At 51.3% G+C, this 16,995-nt stretch overlaps 1 long non-coding RNA gene across 7 annotated transcripts in view; it reads left to right on the top strand.

Moving 5' to 3' along the window:
* Positions 1-2,080: 2,080 nt before the first annotated feature.
* LOC109493664 overlaps positions 2,081-16,995 on the top strand; it is a 28,645-nt gene continuing 13,730 nt past the window's right edge. For 3 of the 7 annotated variants that reach the window (XR_006588868.1, XR_006588867.1, XR_002737763.2), the window contains exons 1-6: positions 2,081-2,519; positions 5,565-5,655; positions 5,930-6,085; positions 7,060-9,067; positions 13,584-13,720; positions 14,400-16,537. This is a non-coding gene — a long non-coding RNA (uncharacterized LOC109493664). Of the gene's footprint in view, positions 2,520-4,654; positions 5,162-5,564; positions 5,656-5,929; positions 6,086-7,059; positions 9,068-13,583; positions 13,721-14,399; positions 16,538-16,995 lie in introns of all 7 variants that reach the window. The other 4 variants (XR_006588869.1, XR_006588866.1, XR_002737764.2 and 1 more) reach the window with 3 other exon arrangements.

Here is a 16,995-nt window from a genome sequence, read left to right as displayed (position 1 = left end):
TCTGACACTTTGCACATTTACCATACTTGAAATCTTCCTGGTTAAGTGCTACGTGGGCACAGTTTTCCTTGGCTGCAGGTTTAATTTGGGTTTTAATCAGTAAAACCTGTAGAAGAAAGGCACGTTCACCGTCAAGTACAATGAGGAATGAACAAACAGTGGCAGTTCATGAGGAAGTCAGGATAACACTTTCTGTTTACAAATATCTGCCAGGATTGGCTGGCTTCAAGGCCACCCTCTAGCCCTCACTCCCCAGGGGGCTCACCCCATTAGAGCCCGTGCCCTTGAGGGCAGCCCCTGGCCCACTCACCCGTGACCCATGGCCGCCCCACCTCCCTGTCTGCCACCACCTCGTCTCCCCACCAACCTCATCCCTCCTGGGTATCCCTCTCTCCTACTGCTCAGGATCTGGCCCCAATCTGGCCAGCCCTTCCAGGCAGGGGACCCAAGCGGGGCTTGGACCAGAAATCCCTAAGCCCTGGGCAGGTGTGAGACCAGCCAGCGCAAGCAAGCAGAGCCAGGGGCTTGAGGGTGGAGAGCCCGCCATTGGTGGTGTGGACGTTGGCCGAGGACCGGCGGCTCCGCGGACGGCCGTGCGAATGGAGTCGCGGACAGGGCTGGGTTGGATTGCTTTGCCTGCGTGGGAATAGTCTCTCCCTGTCTGTCGGCATGCTGTTTTCCATTTGGGGGACCCCTCTCCTCCTCTGCGCATGTTTCGGTGGGACTGCAAGTTGAAAGGCTCTGCTCTCCCGCTTGAGAAGCCAAGGGGTCCCTGCAGCAGACTCGTCAGCGGCAGGCATGTGCCTTGATGGTGGCCAGTCCGGCCCACCCCTGGGATTTTGCCCCCACTGGACTAGTGCAAACAGAGGGAGAGGGTTGGGGTCTGTTCCAGAAGCGTGTCATTTCTGGTGCCCTGGCTCCCACGAGGCTTCTGATCCTGGTTCCCCAGTCCTCTGTGGAGTGTCTGGCATGTTCCAAAGGCTCCCGTATTCCCAGCTCAGCTGCGGGGGCTGGGAACCAGGTACCGTGTGGACGTTCTCTCCCTTATGGATCCGGGAGCCCATTTCAGCACAGAGGGCTCCAGGGGCCTCGTCCCCTGTCAACTCACTGCAAACACGGGAAAGGCTGGTCATTTCCGTGGGTCGTGTTTAATGAAATCTGGTGAAACTTCCCGGGTCCCTTGGTCAGGTGGACTGCAGGCACTCCTTTCTGGATGAAATCCTCATTAACAGGCGGTGCCAGTCCCCGTGTGGGGTCATAGAGGAGGCCACGGACGGCCTTCCATGGACGCTGGTGGTGTCTCTCTGAGTCCCACCTCGTGCCAGCCACCTGGGTGGTTTCGGTCCACACTGTGACCAGGTCCCTGCTGGGGCGTTGGGGACACACGGCCACAGAAGAGAATGACTTCCAGGACCCGATCTCTCCTCGTGACTATTTTTCGTAACACTGGACTTCTGATATGTTTTGGAATCTTTGTGAACTTATCCTCTGTGGAAATTCTCCTTCTTGGGTGCCCTGGGACAAGGCTGTCTCCCTGTGAAGCAGGTTCATCCAGAACCACAGGTATGTGGCTCCAACCAGACCACAGATTAGTGACCTGGCTCTGGGCTCCCGCGCACCATGCTGAGCGGGCACGCTCACGTGTGGGGGCTCATCTCCACCCATGATCCGGGTGCAGAGAGATTCCAGCACCTTCCACTAGGCCAGCCACCGGTCTGCTTAGGGCCCTGAACATGTGACTCTCCCCGCCTCAACTGCTGTTTCTGTGTGACATTGGGCTGCACCCCTTCTCCTGTTCCAGACTCCAAAGGGGAATGTTTTAAGGGTACAGAAAAAAATGGAGGAGAGCTGACCCTGTAGGTTTCAGTCCCAGGGAGCCTCTTTTTAAAATTGTTCTTCCCAGGGCACCTGGGTGGCCTAGTCCGTTAAGTGTCCGACTTTGGCCCAGGTCATGATCTCACAGTTCGTGAGCCGGAGCCCCATGTCGGGCTCTGTGCTGACAGCTCGGAGCCTGGAGCCTGCTTCCCGTTCTGTGTCTCCTCTCTCTCTGCCCCTCCCCCACTCATGCTCTGTCTCTCTCTCTCTCTCTCTCTCTCAAAAATAAATAAACATTAAAAAAACACAGTTCTTCCCTTTTACAAATATTTATACATCACTAAATCAGAAAATGCTACACCCTCAGGCATGCTCCCAGCAAACGAGGCTTTGGCAGATTGTTGACACCAGTTTGCAAAGAAATGTCTACACTGTGAGTAAATCACTAACTTTTCCATCTTCTTGATGCTTCCACAATTCAAGAAATGTTAAAATGTTTACTATCTTTTCTGTCTTTAATTTCTATCGGCGAGAAAAAGATGAAACACGAAGGACTAGAGCTCCACGGCTGACCAAGGTTGGCAAGGTCACGGAAGAAACCTAGAACGCACGCGCCCCTGAGATCTGGGGCCACAGGTGCACCAAGGTCCCGAGGATCCGGCCTCCGCCAGCCGCTTCAGCTCAGCGAACACGTTTGGAGCCAGGTACTGTGTGGAGAGGGGGGCACAGAAACGATTGCCCTGAGTCCCTGCCCTCAGGAGCCCCTCCCCTCCATGCACTTCCCCACGCCCCTGCATCCGCACCCCTTCCTGCTCCCCCTCCCGCATCGCAGCTCCCTCCAGGACTCCCCTGCACCCCTCTGCGTGACCCTGCACCCTCCCCGCATCACTGCTCCCCTGCACCTCCTGCGTGTCCCTTCACCACCACCCCCAGCATCTTGCTCCCCTGCCCCCTCCACAGCACGCCCCTGCACCCCTCTTGCACCCCCAAATCCCTGCTACACCCCCCATGCCCTGCGCACCTGCCCTCTCCCGCACCCCATGGTGCACACCTCATACCCTGGCTTCTGTGTGCATCCACACCCCTGCTCCCCCTGTACCACCCGCTCCCTATACCCCTTCCCCTTCTTCCTCCCTTTTCACGCAGCCCGGGCTCCCTGCTCCCCAGCCCCTCAGAGCTCCCAGGCCCCAACTCTTTAACTGGCTCCTCTGGCTTTGAGGTTCAGCTCAGGTCGGCTGTTCCCGCCTAGATCAGGGAAAGGGGGCTGGGGGCTGGGGACAGAGGAGTCGTGCGGGACAGAGGCAGGATTAGAACTCTCATGTCCCCGTTAGCTGTGACTGAGCAGATGTTTCTACTTTTCCAATCCCCCTTTGGAGCTAATCCTCCAGGGCAGAGGCGCCGTGTGCTCTAACGAGAAGGGCATGAGTGTTTGAGGTTGCAGGCAGAGCACGTGCAGTGGTTCCCCCTAGAGCAGCCGGCCAGCCCCGCAGCAGCCGGGGCCGGGCCCAGAGAGCTGCGCCTTCGTCTTTGGGAGAATCTGGGGATTAATGCCATGGTCCATACTCCCAAACAGCTTTTTATTAAAACGTTGAATTAATATCCTGTAAGAGTAGTTGGCATTGCTTGAAATTAAGTGCTAATCATTGCATTTATGAAGTCACAAACTTAGTAAAATATGTCATTAGCAACTCAGGTGCTAAATGAGTCGAGGGTTGTTCAATAGAAACGTAGCTGGGTTTGTGGGCATGAAGTCCTTTTTCTCCGACATGAGACCCAGGTACACGGTGAACAGCGTCACCACAAGGAAATATGCAGCGTTTTCCAGAGAGGTTCCAGGAAGCAGAGGGACAAGTGGCTTGACTTTTTGCCAGGCTTATTAGGATGTTCCTCTCTCCAGACAAGTCATGTTGAGTTTGGAAGCAGGGACGAAACTCAGAGAAAAATGAAGGAACCTGGAAAAGTGACACCATCTTTCACGTCTACTTTCTCACGCTGCCCCCGTGGTCCAAGCCCGTAGGAAGGCGCCACGGACCTACAAGAAGCCGTTAGGATCCAGAGGCTCAAGGAGCTCCTGGGGCTCAGTTGGCTAAGCATCCAACTCTTGATTTCGGCTCAGGTCGTGATCTCACAGTTCATGAGTTCGAGGCCCACATTGGGCCCTACACTGACAGAGCAGAGCCTGCTTGGGATTCTCTCTCTCTCCCTCTCTTGGTCCCTCATTAATGCGCTCTCTCTCTCTCTCTCTCTCTCTCTCTCTCTCTCCCTTTCTCTCAAAATAAGTAAATATTACAAAAAAAAAAAAAATCCAGAGGCTCAAATGTACCGTGTGTGAAACCTCCCAAAGCCCGTGGCAGCTAAAAGTTCTGTCCGTCCCCTTCTTCCCTAAAACCCTGCCACCAACAACCATCTACTGCTAAGTGTCATTGGTGACACTCCTGGGGGAGCCTGTGTCAGACCTCCCATCTCAGAGCAATCTCACAGGCAGGCAAACTCTCCTTACACTGATTCCTCCTGCTCTTGTCACTGTGGTTGAAACTCTCCCCGATGCCACTTTGTACCTCTCATGTCTGTGGCTGTTTGCCATGCAGGTGGCAAGCTTTTCCCTCATCCTAGCTTCCTACTTGGAATACTAATACTGATATTGTCATTCGAACCATCCACATGGTGAAGCACATAGACGGCAGAAGAGACAGCAGAAAAATAATCACGGAAAATTCCTTAGGGACCAAGATTTTCAACGCTAAGCGGTACCGCGTTATAATCAGACTTGAGCGAAAACCCTAACATTTTACATTTGGTTTGGGAAGGAGAGTATAATAAGCTCAACATGATCTTTCAGAGAAAACCACACACACAGAAGAAGCCTAGACTCAAGGACAAGACGGTCACAACAAGCACACGCACCAAAAGCTACTTTTTCCTGAAAGGAACCGAGGCTCTTAGGAGGAACGCCGTTCTGAGGCAGGCACAGTACGAGATGATCCTGAGACTTCGGTGTTGTGGTCCAAAATAGGGACGTTGCCCAGACCAAGGGGGCTGTGTCCGGGGGCCGGTCTGGAGGAGACCCCGCCATTGGAACAAAGCAGGTGCTTGAACTGCTGCTGTATGTGTGTGATGACAGGAAAACGGAAGAAAGCCTTACCGGTCTCCTCGTAGGTTCCCAATTATTCTGAAAATTTATAAAGAGGAAAGCGTCATGTATATTTCGAAAATACAACTTTCAAATATACTTTCCTCTACACACTGTATTTCGGGTTAGAAAGCAGCAACAGAGGAATTACAGCTGACCAGTGCGGAACAACAAAATCAAAATGGACAGCCATCGTTCGCAACCACTAATGAACACGTGAGTGTTGGCAATTATCAATGCTAAAACCAAGAGGCTGATAGGGAACGTTGGGCGGGGGTGAAATCAGGCTGACCTGACCTGCCCCCTGCCTCCTACCAATATCAGGTCCAGCAGACTTGGGTCACCAGACATTAGGGGTGTGGGAGGAACTGCCAGCACCGTGTATAGAATATCCTAGAATATCCATGCTGAAAAGTTCAAACCCACGTCTAAACAAGCCTCCAGATCCAAACACCAGTTTATAGGAGCTTGGGGAGCAAAGGAATGTGTTAGTTACACTGGTGAAATGAAACACAAATGGCAACCATACTTGAAAATTCCCTGTGCAGACAAAACCAATTTAGTCACACAAGCAAAGCTCAATTTAGCTTTTTTTTTTTTTTTTTTTCTGTCTTGCCAGACAAGGGAGGCTCACTTGCCTGGGTTACTTCTTGCTGGTGCCTCTGGAAATCGTAAATGAAATTTAAACTGTCCCCTGAAGCTGATATGAGGTAACTGGTGACCAATTCCCTTTAATTCGGGAACATTCTAACATTATAGCCAATCCCTGGGAAGAATATGCAGTCCCTGCCTTCTCACGACATGATCCACTTTTTAGGACAATACGCCAAGCCTCACGCGGTGCTTGGTCTAAGTGCTCCTGGCATGCAAACCGTCTTGTGTGTGTGGGCGCGATAAATTTTACTCATTGCTACTTAGGTGATTCACTGGCTTTACTTCTGTTATCTCTGAACTTCTGACAACTTTGACAATTCAATTGGGCAGGTCTAGACTGTGGGAACCTGAGCCGGCCGGACATGTGGCCTGGGGAGAGAAAGACAGACGAAAGTGTCATATGCTGAGAGAGCTTAAGAGACTAACAGCCAGATGCGCCATGGAGACCTTGAGTGGAGCCTATTGGAACAAAAACAACTGTAGCAGGTATTTTTTGAGAGATTTTAAAACAAACTGTATATTAGATGATATGGAGGGATTGTTGTTGATTAGAGAAAGTGTGATCATGTATTTTGGATAGGTTTTTTTTTTTTTTTAAGTGCTTAGTTTTTAGAGAGACAAAATGCCGCATTTAAGAGTGAAATTTTGGGGCGCCTGGGTGGCGCAGTCGGTTGGGCGTCCGACTTCAGCCAGGTCACGATCTCGCGGTCCGTGGGTTCATGCCCCGCGTCGGGCTCTGGGCTGATGGCTCGGAACCTGGAGCCTGTTTCCGATTCTGTGTCTCCCCCTCTCTCTGCCCCTCCCCCGTTCATGCTCTGTCTCTCTCTGTCCCAAAAATAAATAAACGTTAAAAAAAAAAAATTTAAAAGAGTGAAATTTTGGGGGCACCTGGGTGGCTCAGTCGGTTGAGCATCCAACTTCAGCTCAGGTCATGATCTCACCGTGGGGTTTGAGTCCCACATTGGGCTCTGTGCTGACGGCTCGGAGCCTGGAGCCTGCTTCGGATTCTGTGTCTCCCTCTCTCTCTGCCCCTCCCCTGCTCACACTCTGTTTCTCTCTCTCAAAATAAACAAACATGGGGAGCCTGGGTGGCGCAGTCGGTTAAGCGTCCGACTTCAGCCAGGTCACGATCTCACGGTCCGTGAGTTCGAGCCCCGCGTCGGTCTCTGGGCTGATGGCTCAGAGCCTGGAGCCTGTTTCCAATTCTGTGTCTCCCTCTCTCTCTGCCCCTCCCCCGTTCATGCTCTCTCTCTGTCCCAAAAATAAATAAACGTTGAAAAAAAAAATTTATAAAATAAAATAAAATAAACAAACAAACATTACAAAAAAAGAGTGAAATTTTGGGATTTGCTGTAAAATGCTCCAGGAAAACATTGGGTGGTGGAGGAAAAGTAGAGGGTGGTGAAGGAAACACAGGCAAGAGAAACGTAGCTTAAATGAAATCTCCTTCCCGCCCGCAGCCCACTGACAGACACCTGAAACACGCAGAGCGAGACCTTCTTCAGGCAACTTCTGGCTGCCCTACTCCCTTGGTGTTTGTGTTTTATTAAAGACTGAAAATAACTTTATCTCAAGGTCCTGAAAGCCTTGCTTCCAGATTCCTTAGAAACTTACTTTATCTCTATCGCCCTCCCTCCACAAACCTGAAGGTGTATAATCAGTCACCCCTCACAACCCCAGGGCAGCTCTTTCTGCCCCCGGGTCCCGTCCCCGTGCTTTAGTAAAACCACCTTTTCGCACCAAAGACGTCTCAAGAATTCTTTCTTAGCCGTTTGCTCAAGAACCCCATCAGTGGGGAACAGAGAGAACAAAACTGGCTCAATGTGATATGGGAGGCTGGTGACAGAGCCTCGGGGACTGTTGTGTGCCTACCGCTACCGTTGTGTGTGTTTGGAAATCTCTGCGACGGAAAGCTTGAAGAGAGAACGCACAATTGAATTTGGCCCTCTCAGCCAAAAAGGATGAAAGGAAGAAAGAAAAGAAGGGAAGAAAGGGAAAGAGGAGAGAGTGCCTGAGTGCGCACAGGGTGACCCAGAGGGCTAGCCTCTCCCGGCGGCGTGCAGAGCCCGCGGGAATGACACCGCCAGGCAGGAGGGGCCGCGGCCAGGCCAGCAGCATGACCGAATCTTGCCCCTTCTGCCGCCTTTGTGCAGTCCCCACATCACTCATCCGGGACTGGTTCCTCGCCTCCGGCTGCGTTACTGAGGTGTGTCTCTCATTGCGAAATCCAGCTGGAGAAACCCGTCTTCCAGAGACCTGTACACTTTATGAGCCCCGCACTGGTGGGTGATGCTCTTTGCCAAGACTTACAGTCAATTCCAGGGCTCTCGGGGGAAATCTGAACCCCTTACAAGAGGAGGAACGTTTGTCCAGTTTCCTTCGGTTGATCCCGTTCGGATTCACCAGCCATCAGCCTAAAATCAGGGCTGGGATGTGGATTCTCACGGGTTCTGGGGAGGGTCACGAACCTGAAATCACTTCCATTCCAGAAGCACCCATCCACAGCATGACCGAAAAAGCGGACGGGGACGTGAGTTTGCCTTTCGTCCTCTCTCTTCCTCTCCTTTCCTGCAGGTGCAGGATGTCTGGAGAAGTGGGAGATGGGAGCTGGGAATGTACAGATGTGGGTGCGGGACAGCCACGGTGTTGTCTACACAGGGTGCCATCACCCTAGAGACCCCTGGGACCCACGGGACTTTAGGAGAGCCTTTTCTTCCCCTCCACGGCCCCAGTACCTCTCCCGTTCTCAATTTCACTGGGAAACATATCCCCGAAAGCACAGACTAACCTGAGAAGATTCTCTGCGGGTTTACTTTTATTATTAACCCTTTTATGAGAACTTTTAACATCTACTCTCGTGGCAACTTTCAAATGTACAGCACAGTTATTATGAACTACCACCAATCACCATGCTGTCTGCCACACCCAGGACCTACTCATTTCATAACTGGAAGTTTGTGCCTTTCAGCCCCTTCACTGATGCCACCCGCCCCCACTCCTCCGTGTCTACGGGTCTGCTTTTTGTTTTGTGTGGCCGCACACCAAAGAAGTTCTCAGATACTGGATGGAGCGGACGTGCGGGCATGCTTCCACCAGTGAAACAGCTGCAGCAGCAAACTGCACAGTCTTTATTTCATATTTGCTTAGATACGAGTATCAAAGGATATCAAAGCATGGGTAGGGAACACAAAGGATCTTTAGACATTAACCAGACATGCACCTGCTGGCTACGTGAAGGGAGTACGTGTAGTTTCAAGGAGGGTCAGGGGGTCACAGCGGATTTTGTATCTAATTGTCCTCTGCGGTGTCACGGGGCTCTGTCCTCAGAGTGCTATCGCGCTCGACAGCCTTGGGACCAGAACATCGCTGACGTTTCAGCTCTCACCCCGTTCACCCTCCAGGACTTACAATACCCTCTCTAGCAATGCCTCCACAGTTTTATCGTTGCTGGTGTTTTAGATCCCACAGGTAAGTGAGATCATTCGGTGTTTGTCTTCCCCTGCCTGGCTTATCTCACTTAGCGTGATGTCTCCAAGACCTCTGTGTTGTCACGAATGACAAGATTTCTTTCTTTTTGATGGCTGAATAAAATTCTGCTGGAAGTATTTCCCGTATCCACTCATCCGCCGAGGTCACTTAGGTGGCTTCCGTATCTTGGTTATTGTAAGTAAAACATCAGTGAACACGGGTGTGCAGGTATCTTTTCGAGTTCGCGTTTTCATTTTCCCTGGGTAAGTACCCAGCAGTGAAATTCCTGGGTCACATGGTAGCTCTCTTTTTAATGGTTTGAGGAGCCTCCATACTGGTTTCCACAGGGGCTGCACCGGTTGGCATTTTTAACAAACGTTCACTGTGCAGCAGGCACTGCTTTGAGGACTTACCCTCTGAAGCGGATGTGAGTATTTTGGTGCCCATTCTACAGAGGGAGAAACTGAGGGCCTGAGTGCACGTGGCATTGTGGGCTCAAAGCCAGGCAGCCCCCCGCCCACTGTCCTGCACACGGCTGCCTCTGCTTGTTGCTTCGGTTTCTGTGTCTGGCATTTTTTAGCTGGGCACTAATCGTAATGATTTTCCCGTTAGTAACTAACAACAATTTTCCCATTAGTAAAAAGACATCAGTGTTCACTCATACTGAATCTACTAATCACTAGAAGCATGCTATGATTAAAAAATTAAGTCTTTCTTCCTTGTGTGAAAACTGAGATAATTAACGACTCGAGGCCCGGAATGCTATTGGAGATCACCAAGCTCACGCCTTCCCCTTTCTTTGTTCACGGATGAAGCAGCCTCACTTATGAATGGGCCACACGCCCTTCTTCATTCTCTTTTGGTTCTTCTTTAGAACCTCGATGTGTACGCCGTGTTCTGTGACACACCTTTGAAATTCAGTAATTCAATATCAATAAAGCTAGTAGAATGGCTCTTTGTGAGTCACTGTGTTGGATACCCTGTGGAGTAAGAGACCCTTAAGACACGGACCCTGCTTTGAGGCCGAGATCGTGGTGGGTCTAGCCTGGGCTGGTGGTTCTCAAAGTGTTTTCCTTGGACCAGCCACAGCAGAAGCAACTGGGACTGTGTCAGAAATTCTTGGACCCCAGAAACTTGGGGATGAGGCCCAGCCTCTGTTTTAACAAGTCCTTTAGGTGATTTTGATGCACACTGAAGTTTAGATGATGTGCAAACAGCTGAGTGTGGCCCGAGCACAGGAAATAAAAAGTATCCCTACAACAGTCCAGATGTTGGACTTACAAGACGGAGACTTTAGATCGGTTACTATAAATATGTTCAAAGACTAAAGGAAACCATGTCTGAAGAAATAACAGATTGAGAACGGTGTGTCACCAAATAGAGATTACAAAGGTGTTAAAAGGCTGAGAAAACAAATAAAATTTCCGAAGCTGAAGTGAAGACCGTGGGCACTACAGCCCAACACCTGATTTGAGCAGCCAGAAGGTTCAGCGAACTGAGATTATTTAGTCTGAGAAATAGAAAACAAAAGAGAGCCCCAGAAACCTGTGAGACACCTTCAGCTGCACCAATGTATACCTAAAGGGTCACAGGAGAAGAGGAGGGAAACAAAGGGGAAGAAAGAATATTTGAAGAAAAATGGCCAACGCTTCCTAAACTGGGGGGGGGGGGGGGGACATGTTAATTGATGTATCCAAGAAACTTCAAGTTCCTTTATTAGATATTTTTTGGTTGTAGTTAATAATTGCCACAATCTTTTCATTTTCCAGCTTTTCTTAATCTGTATCTCCGTTCTACCCCCCAGCCTCTCCAGTGCACTTGTCTACTCTGCCAAAATACCCGATTACACGTGGGCGCCATTGTTCTCTCCCTCCGCTCGCGCTCAGGCTCCTGGAATGTGCACCTGCTGTCCCTGCAGCTGCCTTGTCCAGCTGTGGTCCTGGGACCTCCCATTAGCAGCATATTGGGGCTGCTCTCCACCTCCCTCTGGTGGGTCCCTGGTTTTCAATCCCTGTCATTGTCTTTCTTAGCTTCCTCTCTCATTTGTGCAGAAGGCCTCCTCTAGCAGCTTCCTGGAAAATGGTGCCTGAGTGATACATTTTTACTCTCATCCTTCATAATTTGACTCAGTATGAAATCTAGGTTGAATATAATTTTTCTTCAGGGCCTATCCCAGTTTTTCTTCTATTTTTAATAATGGTAAGGAGCCTGCTAACATCTTATCCCCTCTCTCTTGTAAAGTAACTGCCTTCCCTCGGAATGTTTTACAATCTGCTCTACCACTCACGGTTATGGTCGTGTGCCTTGGCTTATTGCGTTCATTTTGCTGGGACGTGGTGATGCTCTCCGTTTGAAAAGTAGAGTCCCTCCCTCCAGGGCAGATTCGTGTGTAAGGTGCCGAGAGCCTCCCCAGCTGCCTCCCCTGGTCTCACTTTCTCAAGTGCTCACCAGTCAACCTCAAACTGATCCACTCATTTCATTTCTTTCCAAGTCTCCATCGGTTATGGTTTCACCTTCTCAAAGACAGATTGAACATCATTTTCCCATGCTTCTACTGAAATTTTAATTTTCACTATCATGCTTTAATTTCCTAGCTTTTTACTTACTCTTTGATTTTTCTTTTCACAGCATCTGGTCCTCGATTCACAGGTTCAATATTTTCTCTTATATCCCTGCACATACTAATTACGGGGGCTTTTTGAAGTTGATTTTTTACTGTCCCCAATGCTGATGTTTATTTTGTGTTCTTTTTCATGTATGATGGTCTTATTCTTTGCTTTTCATGTTATAACTCTTTTCAAGTATCTGGTTATCCTTGTGAAGGAGATCAGAATAGACCATCCCAAAATAGACCGCTTTGGCATAAGGATTATTTTGAGTGGAAGGCAATGGAGAAACAGCGGATTCAGGAAAAACTCTCTATCCTCCCCTTTCTGCCTGAATGCAGGGTATACGTTTTCCCTTGTGAAGATGTTCCCCACTCCTGTCCAGTTCCAGAAGAGACCATGTGATGCAACCTGTCTCACTGCAGACGGAAAACCGGCCCAAACAGAGCTTGCTAAAAGATCCCTCATACTCCATTCGTTTCCCCAGATATTTATCAGCCCATGATCACCACCCCTACAAACCCACACCCTTTCTCCTTTGTCTTGTCTCTTCTCCACGATTTATCGCCTTCTGTTAAGATGGTTTAAAGCCCCAGATTCTAACCACCCCTTTGAGTCACTCACCGCTGAGTCCTCCCACGTGTATGCACGTTGCACCTGCAAATAAACTCTTGGGTTTTTTCTCCTGTTAATCTGTCTTTTATCCATTTGATGTATAAGCCCCCAATCACTGAGCCTAAGAAAGCAGAGGAAGAACTTTTCCTTCTCTGCATTTGGATGCTCTTTCGTATTTGGGAGTAAGGCCCCTCAAAGCTGCTTGACCTTTCTGCGTGGTGACGGGGGAGGTGGTGTGTGACAGCAGAAAGCTGGGTTTTCTCCTCTCTGTGACTTTTCCTGCCGGAAGAAGAAGGTGACCACAGGTTTGGTAATGCACTACCCCACTGGAAACAGACTGATGTGGTTCTCCCACATTATGTCCCTGTTTGGGGTCCTCTGGGCCCCTGAGTTCCTGCAGAAAGGCTGTTCTGTCCCCCTTCCTGGCGTGTGAGCACCCAGATGCAGGTGGCGGCTCACGGTTGGAGTAACGGCTGAGAACCAGGTAGAAATGTGTATCTCATCCCTACCCACTGCTCCACCTGTGACCCCGAGTCAAGCGGCTTTCTGGTTCAGTTTGTAGTTTCCCACGAAGGTGCGCCTGTCGGTTTTTGCTGTATTTAAAACAAAAAACAAAAAACCCACCCCCTAAACATAGTGGTTTTAAAGAAACACAAGCATTAATTAGGCCTGAGGTGCTGTGGGTCAGCAATCTAGGACAGGCTCTGCCGGGCAGTTCATCCCGCTCACTCACGAATCTGTGGCCAAGGCTGGCCGGTGGGGCGGGGGCACCCTCTGTCTGCCTCATCCTGGGGGTGGCCTGGCTGGGTCACGTGGCAGCCCAGTGGGGTTTCCAGGGAGCCAGGAGCAGGCGCTAAAGGAGGCCTCAGGTCCTGAGCCCAGACTTGGCCCATCACCTCTTCCACATTCTACAGGTTAAAGCAAGTCTCCAGGCCGACCCGGGCTTGGGAAGCGGTTACAGCCTCTGGGGACCCTGCCTCCCACCAAAGGGAAGGTGCACGGCTTCCCTCGGTGCACATGCAGTCTGGGGGTCCTGGCAGATTTTCACCCGGATTTCCACTGTTTTCCTGTCTATGGCTCTTACTCCCGCCTTCCAGGCACCAGGCCTTCGATTCCCCAGCAACCCCAAGCCCCGTGGGATGAATCACGCAGGTGCACCCTTGCGCGTCATTGCACACTCTGCCTCTCGTGCTCGCTGCTCTCTCTCTGCTCCCGTGTGGTCATCGGGGTGGGGTGTCCCTCAGCCGCATTGAGTAGTATTTTACAGCCTGCTCCTGTCCCTCTTCCTCTCCTAGCTGGCGAATATGATCAAGGGGAGAGGGGCACACGCATCTGGACTCCATCCACAGAAGTCTGACTAAGACATTTGAGGCTGATAATGGTCCTTGCCTGGCGTGGGCGTCGAGATGACGACTGTGGACCTGGCTCTCGGGTACTGTCTCTCTCACTCTTCTTTTTTATAAATTGTAAAAGAATAGCCCCCAGGGATAAATTGTGATACCATCGCCAACAACTTGTTGGTTTGTCAGACGGCTGGGGACGTTCTTCTTGCGCTGAGACCCACACATTCAGAGACTGCGTCTGCCGGGCTCGTCCGCCGCCAGGGAACAAGTCCCGAAAGGTGGCTGTTCTACAAGCCAGATAATGATGACTCGGCACCTAATGATCACACACGTGGCTACCCTTTGTTCTGAAGGTATCCAGGTTCACGGTAGCTTTGGATATGATTCTTCAAACGTCCCGGTAATGTCATTCGTCTACTTTTCTGATGAGACATTATTTTGAGGTTTGAGGAAAAATCAAATTCATGGGCTGAGAGACTTATCTGATCTCTCTGATGTGACCTCGGTCTGATCTCTTATTTGGTATCTGGCTGCCTGCAGCTTCCTGCCCCTCCCTGTGCCCGCACATCTGGGCAAGCCCTTGAGAAGGTCCTATGCTCTGTCCTGTATTGAGGGGGGGGTGATGAACCCCACAGCCCGGGCCTGCCTTCAGGGCGGCCCCAACAACTACCCACAGGACCCCCAGCGGATCTTCTTCGTGGCTCAACTCTTCTCCAGACGTTATGCATCCTCTCCCTGTTCTGGCAAATGCTCACATTCTCTCCACAGCCACGGCTCCTGGAATAGACCCGGCCTGTACCCTCACCGACACACCTTCTGCAATCACATGAACCCTCCTCCTGGACCCTCCATGGAACCCCCTCCTCCCGGACCCTCACCAGACCCTCCTCCTGGACCCTCCACGGACCCTGGTACCACATGAAGTAATGTCACTTAAGTTTCCTATTTTGGGGGTGCTCACCACCCCTCCCGCAGCCTCCCGTGTTCTCTGTTACACCCTCTCCGGCGTCCCTCTCTCTCCCCCCTTGACCTCACTGCCGTCCTCCTCCCCAGCAGCAGGGTGCAGGTGCTCCCACTCCGCCCAAGGCTCCTCCACATCCCGTCTCTCCAGAGCCCAAGCGGCCGTGTCCCCGGCAGGGACCCGCTTGTCCTCGGCTGGAGCAGTGTGGGTCCTCTCGGTACTTCCTCTGTCCTCCCCCAGCAGCTTCTCACTGGCAGGTTACACGTGATCACATCGTTTCATCTGCAGAATTACAGAGACTTGTCCCCATCCTCCTCTCTTCACAGACACGCTTCTGGCCGTCTTCCCCTCTTTCATGGCCCTCTATCCTCTGTCTGGCTCAGCCCTCCTGGAATCAGCCTCCCTGTGGGAAGCCACCGGTCACCGGACCCCAATATCCCTGGACGTAATAAGTCCTTGGACACGTCCTGCCCCACTCTCGCTCTCCCTGCTGGTGCTGTTCAGACTGCTGGGTCTGCGGGAGGGAAGGTCCCCACTCCCCGTGTCTCTGTCATCACCTGAACTTCCAATATTTCCTGTGGTCTTTCTCTCTCCCTGGACAGTCTGGCCCACGTCCCGGCCTCGGCCAGCCCACATACAGACGCTGCCAGGCTTGTCTCTAGAACGATCTCTCTGGAGCGCTCCACACCCGTCTGCACACGGCTTCCCGGTCCCTAGGGCAGGTGTCCCCTTTACTGCTCAAAGCCATGTTCTCCTGGAGCAGGCCCTGCGTCTCCCCCCAGACTCCCTCTGCGCACCTGAGATCCCCGGTTTGGGCCTTTGCCACCAGGTCACTCAAGGGGAAACCCCGGGAACCCACTCTCCAGCCTCAGCTTCATCCTGCAGTCGCATGAACTGCGATAGCTGAGTACCCCGCAGTTGTGTCCCGCCTCCCGGCTGCCTGCCTTCGGGTTGTCTTCTCGCCGCTGGATGGTCGCACTGATCTCTGGTCGGTGGTTCTACAAATGTCCGCCCGGACCGGTCACATCAGCGCCCCCTGTTCCACGTGCCCAACTTACAAGAGTGTCCAAGTGGTGAGACTTCAAGAGGTGACACTCTCGTAGAGCGTTTGCTTTATTAGCTACACATGTAAAAATGGGCAAATCACAGCTTGTCACCGTCTCGATTCCCTTTTGCATCTTCCTGAAAATCCTGCCGGGTTCCAAACTGAAGTGATTCGAGGCACCCGTGTTCCTCGGCCAGGTTTTCCTCTGTGCTTCCATCTGTGTTTCCAAGGTCTTACCTGCTGACTATTTGTACGGAGATGGAGGCAACAGATCTCTTGTTCTTTATCCACTGACAAGGATCTCTGTGTGTCCAACGTACAAGTCCATTTTATGACCTCTGCCGCCTCCGGGAAGCATCTCATGATATGTTTACCACTTTATTGAAGAAAAGGGCAAACTCTGCACAACTCTTTTAAACTCTGGGAAGAGCTTAGCCCTGAGATAAAAAATAACAACGTCTGAAAAGAGCGGTGGAAGCAAGATGGGGCCCCTGCCCCTGTGGCAGGTGCCGGGGACCCCCGAGCCATTGGCAGGGGTGGGGCCTCAGCTCCCACAGGGACACATGTGCTTTGGCCTTCAGCCTTTGCAACCTTTGCTCCCAGGGTCACAGCAGGCCCTGGGGCTCTGACTCCTGTTAGCCGAGGGGCTCTGAAAACCTAATTCCCAGACCAGTGACCTCAGACCCCCAGGGGCTGGGGTGACGGGGGCCTCAGAACTTCCTGAAGACCCCCAGGGATTGTGGCATGCAGCTGAGGTAGAGAGCCATGATTTAAACTGTCCCTCCACAGAAAATAGTTCCTGATGACGTGATTCTCCTGCTGGTGAATAATCTCTCCTGACAGAAATGGCACACTGGGTGACTTGGGGAGCTGCCACTCTACTGGCCGCAAGCGGCAAAGGTAAGTGACAATACCAGTAACAGGTAAAGTCAGGTGGCCTCACACAGGAATCTAGTTACTTTCCATATTGGGAATCAGAAAAAAATATATAAAGAAATTGATTTTTGGGATGCCTGGGTGGCTCAGTCAGTTAAGTGTCCAACTTCAGCTCAGGTCACGATCTCGCGGTCCGTGAGTTCGAGCCCCGCGTCGGGCTCTGGGCTGACAGCTCAGAGCCTGGAGCCTGCTTCCGATTCTGTGTCTCCCTCTCTCTCTGCCCCTCCCCCGTTCATGCTCTGTCTCTGTCTCAAAAATAAATAAACGTTAAAAAAAAATTAAAAAAGAAATTGATTTTTTAGACCATTAACTACTAATTTAAATCCTCCTTTAAAACACTGACAGGAGATCAGCTAGACCTTTTTTCCTATCATCAAATGCAAATGTCTCAGCAGAGCCTCGCTGTGTGTGTTTAAGGCCTC

Source organism: Felis catus, chromosome D4, assembly GCF_018350175.1.
Source record: "Felis catus isolate Fca126 chromosome D4, F.catus_Fca126_mat1.0, whole genome shotgun sequence".
Taxonomy (NCBI): domain Eukaryota; kingdom Metazoa; phylum Chordata; class Mammalia; order Carnivora; family Felidae; genus Felis; species Felis catus.
The sequence above is the reverse complement of the archived record's forward strand: the minus strand, read 5'-3'. Positions and strand labels throughout refer to the sequence as shown.